General features: G+C 41.1%; 1 pseudogene across 1 annotated transcript in view; it reads right to left on the bottom strand.

The window, feature by feature from the left end:
* Window positions 1-396: 396 nt before the first annotated feature.
* LOC106574367 (trifunctional purine biosynthetic protein adenosine-3-like) overlaps window positions 397-11067 on the bottom strand; it is a 34634-nt pseudogene continuing 23963 nt past the window's right edge. Inside the window, exons 17-19 of the transcript XR_014380805.1 lie at window positions 7589-7798; window positions 7157-7321; window positions 397-1980 (exon numbers count right to left, since the gene is read on the bottom strand). The product of XR_014380805.1 is annotated as a trifunctional purine biosynthetic protein adenosine-3-like (transcript). The remainder of the gene's footprint in view (window positions 1981-7156; window positions 7322-7588; window positions 7799-11067) is intronic.

The raw sequence follows: 11067 nt of genomic DNA, 5'->3' as shown, positions 1-11067 counted from the left end.
GCTAACCAGGTTTACCAGAGGAATTAATCGAATCCCCTCATACAATAACATAACCTCAACTGAGTAACATTTCCAGGGCTCATTCGCAATTATCCCGGTTTGTCTTCTGCCCTCACCTCCTTAAAATGCATTTGTCGGAGCTTGGCTCCATTGTGCTTAGAGGAGATGAGAGGAATCGAGGAAAGACTACTTGAGAAATCAAGGCCATGCCTTAACGTAATAACTGATTGGATAGGTGAACAAACGTTTCACCACATAGCTTTTACCTTTCCAGTCATTTGTAATTGTCACGAGAATTTTATCCCAATGTTCTAACCAAACTATTTTATAGCTTTGACCAATTCACCCGAGGTCGTAAATCCCTGGTTCAAAATAAGAATTAGGCAAAGTCTCAGATACTGCAAAAGGTAAGCTCTTTATTTCTCAAGTCAAAAATGCATACACAGTCATTTTATAACTCACCCCCACCTACGCACACATCACTTTTCTACCAGCCTTGGCAGTTTCTCGCCATTCCTCTCCTCCCCAGATTAGAGAGGCCTTGGAAGGGCCCTCTTTCCTGTTATCAGATTTCACAGAGTCATAACCAGGTCATGTGCAGTTCAGTTGTCCTCTTGTCCATTTCTCACCCTTAACTTGTCTCACCCACACATTGGATTATAGTCTTCTAAATCTAATACATTTCACATAGTCTTATAAATTTCACAGTTTTATACATTTCAGGGTGGAATTCTTTAGTCATTACTTTAAACATATAAATTCCTTTATCAGTAATTGGTGATTACGTCAAGGGATGCTGAATGTGGCCCAGGTCTGCGTCCTTTCTCCTGAAGTGTACACTTCACTCTCCTTTATAAATTTGAAATGACTAATGTAAGAGGGTGGAAAATCCTAACCAATGCCTACACCAAGGAGTGCAGATGAAGTATAGCGGAGCTAGAGAAAGGTAATTTGTTAATTCAATAGTTTTCAGTTGTAACAAGGGAATGTTGTATGCAACCTAAATAGGAACATTAAATGATTCAGTGAATTTGAATTTTTTTATGTTGGAACACTTGGTATGTTCGTACACCTGTCCCATGACCTAATGAAATGTTCTGAGAACATTCACAGAAACGATTTTGGTTTGCAGGGAAGACTGTCATAAGCCTTTCGTTACATTTCAATATAACTTTATTGTATGCTAAGTCTGACGAAGAAGTCTTACTGGTTTGCCGATGAAAACTACAAAAGAAAGTTGTTCAACAGTGCAAGTTTAATGCAAGGACAGGCAGAAATAGCAGTATGGGCATTGTCACTAAGTATATGCAGAGAACAACCTTGACTCACTTCATGATAATCATACTACAACTACAATGACTTGCCCAGCTGGCATAGCAAACAATATAGATTGACTCGTCATGCAATGTCTCGAGGATATACCGAAAATCATAGTTCAAGTACAACTAACATTCTTACACAATATTACCCATGGAATGTGTGCAAGGGGAATTAGTTATTTCGACATTGTAGCAATGGCACAAGGAATGTATCTGGAATAAACCAGTTTGTGGCTACCAGAGATGAGGGAGGGTCTTTGAAGAATTCCATTATAGCCTCGTTGTTTTGACCAAAATCTATTATAAACAATAAGAGGTTGATTTTTGGGAGACATTGCTTACACTAAGGCAATCCATTTACTACACAGGTCAGTAGAGCCACTGCTTTTAGGTGGGGACCAATGTATTCTGAGGTAAGGGGGGTAAGGTATTTTGGGGATGGGGGCCAGGGTGTGATGGTACTGTGGTGAGGTTTAGCCCTGTGCATTTGGGTTCCAGACGATGCGTCCGTCATCCCCCAGCCTCACGCCACCAGCTCCAGGGCGGCAGGGAAGGCCCGGTGCTCCGCCTCCCGGATGCGATCTGATAGGCTCTCCTCAGTATCATTCATCAACACAGGCACTGCCTCCTGAGCAATGATGGCCCCGGCATCAACCTCTTCCTATGGTTGAGAAGGCAGGGAAATATTTAGGTCCTGTCCATAGACAACTCTGTGCCCAAAAGCCTGTTTTAGCATGAGCATCGACATTTTGAAGTAGTCAACTGGGTGAGACTTCCTATGTGTTAAAGGAAGGATCACATAATTCCATTAGAAAAGGGGTTGATCACTTATTGACTCGAGACATTTCAGCTTTTCATTTTTTATTAATTTGAGCTAGATATATCCAACTCAAATTACACTGACATGAGGTATTATTGTGTGTAGCCAAAAACAAAATATAAATTGAATACATTTTAAATTCAGGCGGTAACAACAAAATGTGGAAAATGTCAAGGAGCGTGAATACTTTCTGAAGGCACTGTACTTGAGCATAGCTATAGCCATCATTCTTGTGTTTTTAAGGTCATCACTCACTGCGAAGTTAGTCAAGATCACAAGCAGGGTTGCCATTAGACTACTTTGTGAAAATGTATTGGACACGGGTTGCGGGTTTTTGGGCTACTTCTAAACTGCCCTGTGGTTACCATGGTATTTCCTGTAAAAAAAGATACAGTACCAAGCAAAAGTTGACACGCCTACTCATTCCAGGGTTTTTCTTTATTGATTGTTTTCTACATTATAGAATAATATTGAAGACATCAAAACAATGAAATAACACATATGGAATCATGTAGTAACCAAAAAAGTGTTAAACAAATCAAAATATATTTTGTATTTGAGATTCTTCAAATAGCCACCCTTTGCCTTGACAGCTTTGCATTCTCTCAACCAGCTTGAGGTAGTCACCTGGAATGCATTTCAATTAACAGGTGTGCCTTGTTAAAAGTTAATTTGTGGAATTTCTTTCCTTCTTAATGCGTTTGAGCCAATCAGTTGTATTGTGACAAGGTAGGGGTGATATACAGAAGATAGCCCTATTTGATAAAAGACCAAGTCCATATTATGGCAAGCACAGCTCAAATAAGCAAAGAGAAATGACAGTCCATCATTACTATAAGATGGCTCTCATGAGGACCACCACAGGAAAGGAAGACCGAGTTACCAATACTGCAGAGGATAAGTTCATTAGAGTTAACTGCACACCAAATAAATGTTTGAGTTCAAGTAACAGACATTAACAGTTAAGAGGAGATTGTGTGAAATCAGGCCTTCATGGTTGAATTGCAAAGAAAACACTACTAAGGGACACCAATAACAATAAGAGACTTGCTTGGGCCAAGAAACATGAGCAATGGATATTAGACCGGTGGAACTCTAGCCTTTGGACTGATGAGTCCAAAATTTGAGATTTGGCTCCAACAGCCGTGTCTTTGTGACACATTAGGTGAATGGATGATCTCTGCATGTGTGGTTCCCAACGTGAAGCATGGAGGTGTGATGGTACTTTTCTGGTGACACGGTTTGTGATTTATTTAGAATTCAAAGCACACCTAACCAGCATGGCTACCACAGCATTCTGCAGTGATACACCATCCCATCTGGTTTGCGCTTTGTGGGACTATCACTTGTTTTCAACAGGACAATGACCCAACACACCTACAGGTTGTGTAAGGGTTTATTAGACCAAGAAGGAGAGTGATGGAGCATATGTAAGAACTCCTTCAAGACGGTTGGAAAAGCATTCCAGGTGAAGCTGGTTGAGAGAATGCCAAGAGTATGCAAAGTTGTCAAGGCAAAGAGTGGCTACTTTGAAGAATCTCAAAATATATTTTCATTTGTTTACTACATGATTCCATATGTAATTTTATAGTTTGTGTCTTCACTATTATGCTACAATGTAGAAAATAGTAAAAATGAAAAACTTGAATTATTAGGTGTCTAAACTTTTGACTGGTACTGTATCTATCAGGCAGTGAGCAGGCTATTACTGAGTGAGTGGTGGGGAGGACCGGTGGTTGTGTGTGTGTGCGCGTGTGTGTGTAGAGCAGCACATGCGCATGTCGTGACAACTCTTTACCAGTTGTAGGTAGGCTATTTATAATGAACAAAAATATTAAAACGCAACATGTAATGTGTTGGTCCCATTTTTTATGAGCTGAAATAAAAATATCCTAGAAAATGTTCCATACGCACAAAAAGCGTATTTCTCTGAAATTTTGTGCACAAATGTGTTTACATCCAAGTTTGTGAGCATTTCTCTTCTGCCAAGATAATCCATCCACCTGACAGGTGTGGCATATCAAGAAGATGATTAAACAGCACGATCATTACACAGGTGCACCTTGTGCTAGGGACAATAAAAAGGTCACTACTAAAAAATGTGCAGTTGTCACACAACAATGCAACAAATGTCTCAAGTTGAGGGCACGGGCAGTTGGCATGCTGACTGCAGGAATGTCCAATGGAGCTTTTGCCAGAGAATTTAATGTTCTATTCTCTACCATAAGCCGCCTCCGTTGTTTTAGCGAATTTGGCAATAGATCCAACCAGCCTCACAACTGCAGACCACGTGTATGGCGTCGTGTGGGCAAGCGGTTTGTTGATGTCAACATTATGAATAGAGTTCCCCATGGTGGTGGTGAGGTATGGGCAGGTATAAGCTATGGACAATGAACACAATTGCATTTTTTTCAATGGCAATTTGAATGGACAGAGATACCGTGATGAGATCCTGAGGCCCATTGCTGTACCATTCCGCCGCCACCATCACCTCATGTTTCAGCATGATAATGCACAGCCAGCCCCATGTTGAAGGAAATGTACACAATTCCTGGAAGCTGAAAATGTCCGAGGTTTTTACATGGCCTGCATACTCACCAGAAATGTTGCGTTTATATTTTTGTGCAGTATACAGTGGGGGAAAAAAGTATTTAGTCAGCCACCAATTGTGCAAGTTCTCCCACTTAAAAAGATGAGAGAGGCCTGTAATTTTCATCATAGGTACACGTCAACTATGACAGACAAAATGAGAGAAAAAAAATCCAGAAAATCACATTGTAGGATTTTTAATGAATTTATGTGCAAATTATGGTGGAAAATAAGTATTTGGTCAGTAACAAAAGTTTCTCAAAACTTTGTTATATACCCTTTGTTGGCAATGACACAGGTCAAACGTTTTCTGTAAGTCTTCACAAGGTTTTCACACACTGTTGCTGGTATTTTGGCCCATTCCTCCATGCAGATCTCCTCTAAAGCAGTGATGTTTTGGGGCTGTCGCTGGGCAACATGGACTTTCAACTCCCTCCAAAGATTTTCTATGGGGTTGAGATCTGGAGACTGGCTAGGCCACTCCAGGACCTTGAAATGCTTCTTACGAAGCCACTCCTTCGTTGCCCGGGCGGTGTGTTTGGGATCATTGTCATGCTGAAAGACCCAGCCACGTTTCATCTTCAATGCCCTTGCTGATGGAAGGAGGTTTTCACTCAAAATCTTACGATACATGGCCCCATTCATTCTTTCCTTTACACGGATCAGTCGTCCTGGTCCCTTTGCAGAAAAACAGCCCCAAAGCATGATGTTTCCACCCCCATGCTTCACAGTAGGTATGGTGTTCTTTGGATGCAACTCAGCATTCTTTGTCCTCCAAACACGACGAGTTGAGTTTTTACCAAAAAGTTATATTTTGGTTTCATCTGACCATATGACATTCTCCCAATCCTCTTCTGGATCATCCAAATGCTCTCTAGCAAACTTCAGACGGGCCTGGACATGTACTGGCTTAAGCAGGGGGACACGTCTGGCACTGCAGGATTTGAGTCCCTGGCGGCGTAGTGTGTTACTGATGGTAGGCTTTGTTACTTTGGTCCCAGCTCTCTGCAGGTCATTCACTAGGTCCCCCCGTGTGGTTCTGGGATTTTTGCTCACCGTTCTTGTGATCATTTTGACCCCACGGGGTGAGATCTTGCGTGGAGCCCCAGATCGAGGGAGATTATCAGTGGTCTTGTATGTCTTCCATTTCCTAATAATTGCTCCCACAGTTGATTTCTTCAAACCAAGCTGCTTACTTATTGCAGATTCAGTCTTCCCAGCCTGGTGCAGGTCTACAATTTTGTTTCTGGTGTCCTTTGACAGCTCTTTGGTCTTGGCCATAGTGGAGTTTGGAGTGTGACTGTTTGAGGTTGTGGACAGGTGTCTTTTATACTGATAACAAGTTCAAACAGGTGCCATTAATACAGGTAACGAGTGGAGGACAGAGGAGCCTCTTAAAGAAGAAGTTACAGGTCTGTGAGAGCCAGAAATCTTGCTTGTTTGTAGGTGACCAAATACTTATTTTCCACCATAATTTGCAAATAAATTCATTACAAATCCTACAATGTGATTTTCTGGAATTTTCTTTCTCATTTTGTCTGTCATAGTTGACGTGTACCTATGATGAAAATTACAGGCCTCTCTCATCTTTTTAAGTGGGAGAACTTGCACAATTGGTGGCTGACTAAATACTTTTTCCCCCACTGTAATAACGGCACCATTGACAGAAAATAGTCTAATATTCATTTTCTGAAGTTTTTCAAGTGTTTCTTGCACAGATATTGAGATCATCTGTCCAACTTCATCACTCAAACTCTCATCTATAGTTATGCACATGCGCAAAAGGGATTTATTTACAATTATAAACTGGGTGGTTTAAGCCATGAATGCTGATTGGTTGAAAGCTGTGGTATAGACTGTTTACAACATGTATGACAAAAAAAAGACCTTAGTCGTGATATATTGATCATATACTACACCTCCTTAGGCCTTATTGCTTAATCATAGCAGTCAAAACAAGTAAAATCGACATCCATTGATAGAAAATTATCTGGCGAGTTTAATAAGGGTGAATTATCTTTTCTATTGTGATATTCTTAAGCTCACAATAATTATTTTGATGGAAAACCACATTTTGTTTCTTAGCCGGTTGTCTCGTTACAAATTACACCGCTATTCCTTCTTAATTTGCTCGATAACGTTATGAAAAAGGGTTTACTGGGTAAAATGTGGCAACTGTTCTCTTGCTGCGGAAACTATTGTGGGTGGGTTGAGAGGTCATTGGGGCTAGAAATGTTTGCTTAACCTGGCAACCCTGGTGCCAACATCAGTAAATAGCCAATTCTGCTACAGGGATTTGTTGAGAGCATGTGGACGCATTACTTGAACATGATGTTTGCTTGTAATAAGAAAATGGTATACACATCTGTTGATCCTTGTCAAGGTTTTCAATTTCAGATACAGTGACACACACACACAACACTCTAACCTGTGCCTGAGATGAGGTCGCCAACCCTGGTCCTCTTGCGGGGGACGGTGCTGCTGCTATCCCCTTGAGACGCTCCGTTCTGCATTGGTCCCAGGTCTACTACGCAGGGAGAGGGGCCTAAACGCAGGCTGTGCTTCAGGTTCCTGATCACCACCGGCTCGGCCCCTTCCCACAAACAAAACTCAGTAAAATGACAAAGATGAATACCACCAAGCGCTGAGAGTCTTATCTGTGTGTGCATGCGCGCGCATTTGAACCCATCAATACAAAAATTACATTTAATGTGAACATCTGAAGAGCATTTCCTCATTAACCAGATTAACTATGTTGTATAGAATCAGTTTCCTTATTGGTCTGTGAGTATACAGAATCCATAATTCCTGTAGCATTGTTATAAGAGTTTCACTACCCATGCTTTTGCTTGTCTCTCACCAGGCTGCTTGTGGGCTAACGAGCCCACGATCCACGCATCCTTGTGGGCTTGGAGCTGCCTCAGAACCCTCTGGGCATTCGGAAAGGCCACCACCAGCACAGCCCCAAGGCCACAGTTGAAGGTGCGCCCCATCTCCTCCTTGCACAAGCCCCCCTCCTCCTGGAGCCACGAGAACACGGGGGGGGGGGGGATGATCCAACGGGATGCGTCTGGGTGGGACATAGAGTGCAGCTCACACACACATTCAATATGAAGTAAATACCAACCACAGTTTAGGGCTGACCCCAATTAGTCGACTGGTTGATTGTTTGGTCGTTAGGCTGTTGGTCGACCAAGATTATTTAAGTCGAGCAGTAACACACACACATATTTTCGCCCATCTCAGTGAACTAATCGATTGCGGAGGCCTAGATTAAAAGCCAATTTATGCTTGATCTGAAAATGTGGTCGGAGGCTCCATATGGAGGGTGTGACGTAATTGCAGAGCCTCAAGAGGCATGCAGAGGCCAATTCGAGCTCTGTACCGCGTCACCATGCGTCTCACATTTTTTAACAATGCGGAGGGCTCTGTATAGCTCCGCATTGACGTGATTGGTTGAAGGTAGGTGGGGACGGTACATCCTGTAAATACAAACTCAATTCCTTGACCACAACTCCGCAATGCTCAGCGAAGCGTAAGAAGTATGAATGCCCTGACTTCTGCTGAGGCCATATCGCTGCATGGCTAATGCAGATGTTAGATTGACCATGCGCCCAGATGCACTTCTCCCTCCAGAATAAGGTTTTCCCCACCAATTTTTATGACTTCATTGTGTGAATTGTTTGCATATATCAATTCTCCATTACATAAAATCACTAGTACATTTACCGTTAATTCCTAATCTACAATGTTTGTTACAGTAAATGATGTTTATGCGTTCCATATTATTCCAGTCCACTGCTCATTGTCGGAGTGGACACATTGTTTGCAGAGTGCACAACCTATGCCACACTACTGACAAACAAGTTTTGGTTTATTTCATTCCATTTACGGGTTTTAGTCATCGTCTTTTGTTGCTTGGAGCACTCCTGTCAATGTTGAGTAAGGACGCGCACACAAAGGCTACCTGGCCTGTGCGCAAATTTAGGCATATAAATGTGCCGATTTGGGGATCCGCTAGTATTTCTGATTGGATTAACACACCAGCAATGACCTGTGGAGATTCTCAAAGAAATGTTTTCACCTCAAACAGCCTATTTTTACAATAGTTCCTCAAAGTATTTGAAAAATCTTACCAGCTCTCCCTTTCGATAACCACTCAGCGTGAAAGGGAAAAATGACATGCTCTGATCCAATGGAAATGTCAATATAGGCCTACCTTATTACTTATTAGTGCTTGACTTGGACTGAAATAGGTCCGATACTCATTTTGGCCGCTGGTACGGTTTATATTGAGGCGCAGGAGCTCCACAATACTTTTTAATATTCTATAAGAGGAACAGCAGCTCAAGCAGTTGTCTAGTTTGATAAACAGATGCCTCAAGTCCTCAACTGGCAGCTTCATTAAATAGTACCCACAAAACACCAGTCTCAGCGTCAACAGTGAAGAGGCGACTCCGGGATGCTGGCCTTCTAGGCAGTGTTCCTCTGTCCAGTGTCTGTGTTCTTTTGCCCATCTTAATGTTTTCTATTTATTGGCCAGTCTGAGATATGTCTTTTTCTTTGTAACTCTGCCTAGAAGGTCAGCATCCCGGAGTCACCTCTTCACTGTTGACGTTGAGACTGGTGTTTTGCGGGTACTATTTAATGAAGCTGCCAGTTAAGGACTTGTGAGGTGTCGGTTTTTGGAGCCTCCCACTCTTTCTATTCTGGTTAGAGCCAATTTGCTCTGTTCTGTGAAGGGAGTAGTACACAGCACAACTTCAGTTTCTTGGCAATTTCTCGCATGGAATAGCCTTAATTTCTCAGAACAAGAAAAGACTGACGAGTTTCAGAAGAAAGTCCTTTGCTTCTGGCCATTTTGAGCCTGTAATCAAACCCACAAATGCTGATGCTCCAGATACTCAACTAGTCTAAAGAAGGACAGTTTTATTGATTCTTTAAATCAGAACAAAAGTTTTGTCTACAGCTGTGCTAACATAATTGCAAAAGGGTTTTCTAATGATCAATTAGCCTTTTAAAATGATAAACTTGGATTAGCTAACACAACGTGCCATTGGAACACAGGAGTGATGGTTGCTGCTAATGGGACTCTGTATGCCTACGTAGATATTCCATAAAATAAATAAAATAAAAAAAGCTGTTTCCAGAAACAATAGTAATTTACAACATGAACAATGTAAAAACAAATTAACAGAGAGAAATGCATTTGGGGACCTAATATTACTATGAATATCTATGAACACCCAACATGATTGATTAACCCATTTATGTCTTCGACAGAGATAAATGTACAAGTAATCTCCTATACTTAATTATTGTTTAGCATTTAAAGCATTGCACACTTTTCACTAAGTGGGAAATATAGTGGCAAAGTAACTGACTGTGTTTTTTTAGTTTTGTAAGACTAGTTCTGCATCTTGGAGGAAATAGTAATTGAGTCATCTTTGGCTTAGGAGTGTTGTCTTATGTTATAGGTTATAATTGGATATGTAAGGTCTGGTGGGACTTGAGCACTGCACTTTTGCTTCGTAAAAAGCATGGTTTATATGTGCTTCCTACATGTTGTTTAGAGGACTTGGACTCGTAGAAACAATAGTAATTTACAACATGAACAATGTCTACACTGATCAATTTGATGTTATTTTTAAATGGACCAACAACAAAAAAAGTGCTTTTCTTTCAAAAACAAGGACATTTCTAAGTGACCCCAAACTTTTGAACGGTAGTGTACATTTTTAGGTTTGTATAATTTTCACTTTTTAGTTAACCACAGGATTTTGAAAAAAGACGTTATTATAAATTAAATGAAACTGTTTCACGAAAATGTGCATATGAAAACCATAACTGGTACGCAACTCAGATGGGTAAACATTTTAAGAAATTGACATTCCACATGAGAAAGGTTGCCGACTCCTCTTGTAGCCTATTACCGGCAACTTCAGGAGAGTAATGGCAGAATCTGCAGAAGCCAGCAGGAGGAAAATAGTTGGGTCAGGTTAAGGTGTTTCCCTTCTGGTTATCTAGATCTCTGGTACCCTCGAGGCATTTGTCTTATTTCAAAACGGTAAGCATCAGACAAGCTCAAAGCATATAGTTGATTTCATTAAAACAAAAAAAGGGTGTCTATATGGAAAAATACACATTTAAAAATTGTAACCAATTGATTGGTCGAAAGAGACGACTTTAGGTCAACTAAGATTTTTTGGGGCAGAGACAGCCCTACCACAGTTAGCACAAAACAGCAGGTATCTGATATGGACAACTGTTTCATCCTCACATAAACTCAGAAAAAAAAGAAACGTCCCTTTTTCAGGACCCTGTTGTTCTAAGAAAATT

Source organism: Salmo salar, chromosome 16, assembly GCF_965601325.2.
Source record: "Salmo salar chromosome 16, fSalSal1, whole genome shotgun sequence".
NCBI lineage: Eukaryota > Metazoa > Chordata > Actinopteri > Salmoniformes > Salmonidae > Salmo > Salmo salar.
The sequence above is the reverse complement of the archived record's forward strand: the minus strand, read 5'-3'. Positions and strand labels throughout refer to the sequence as shown.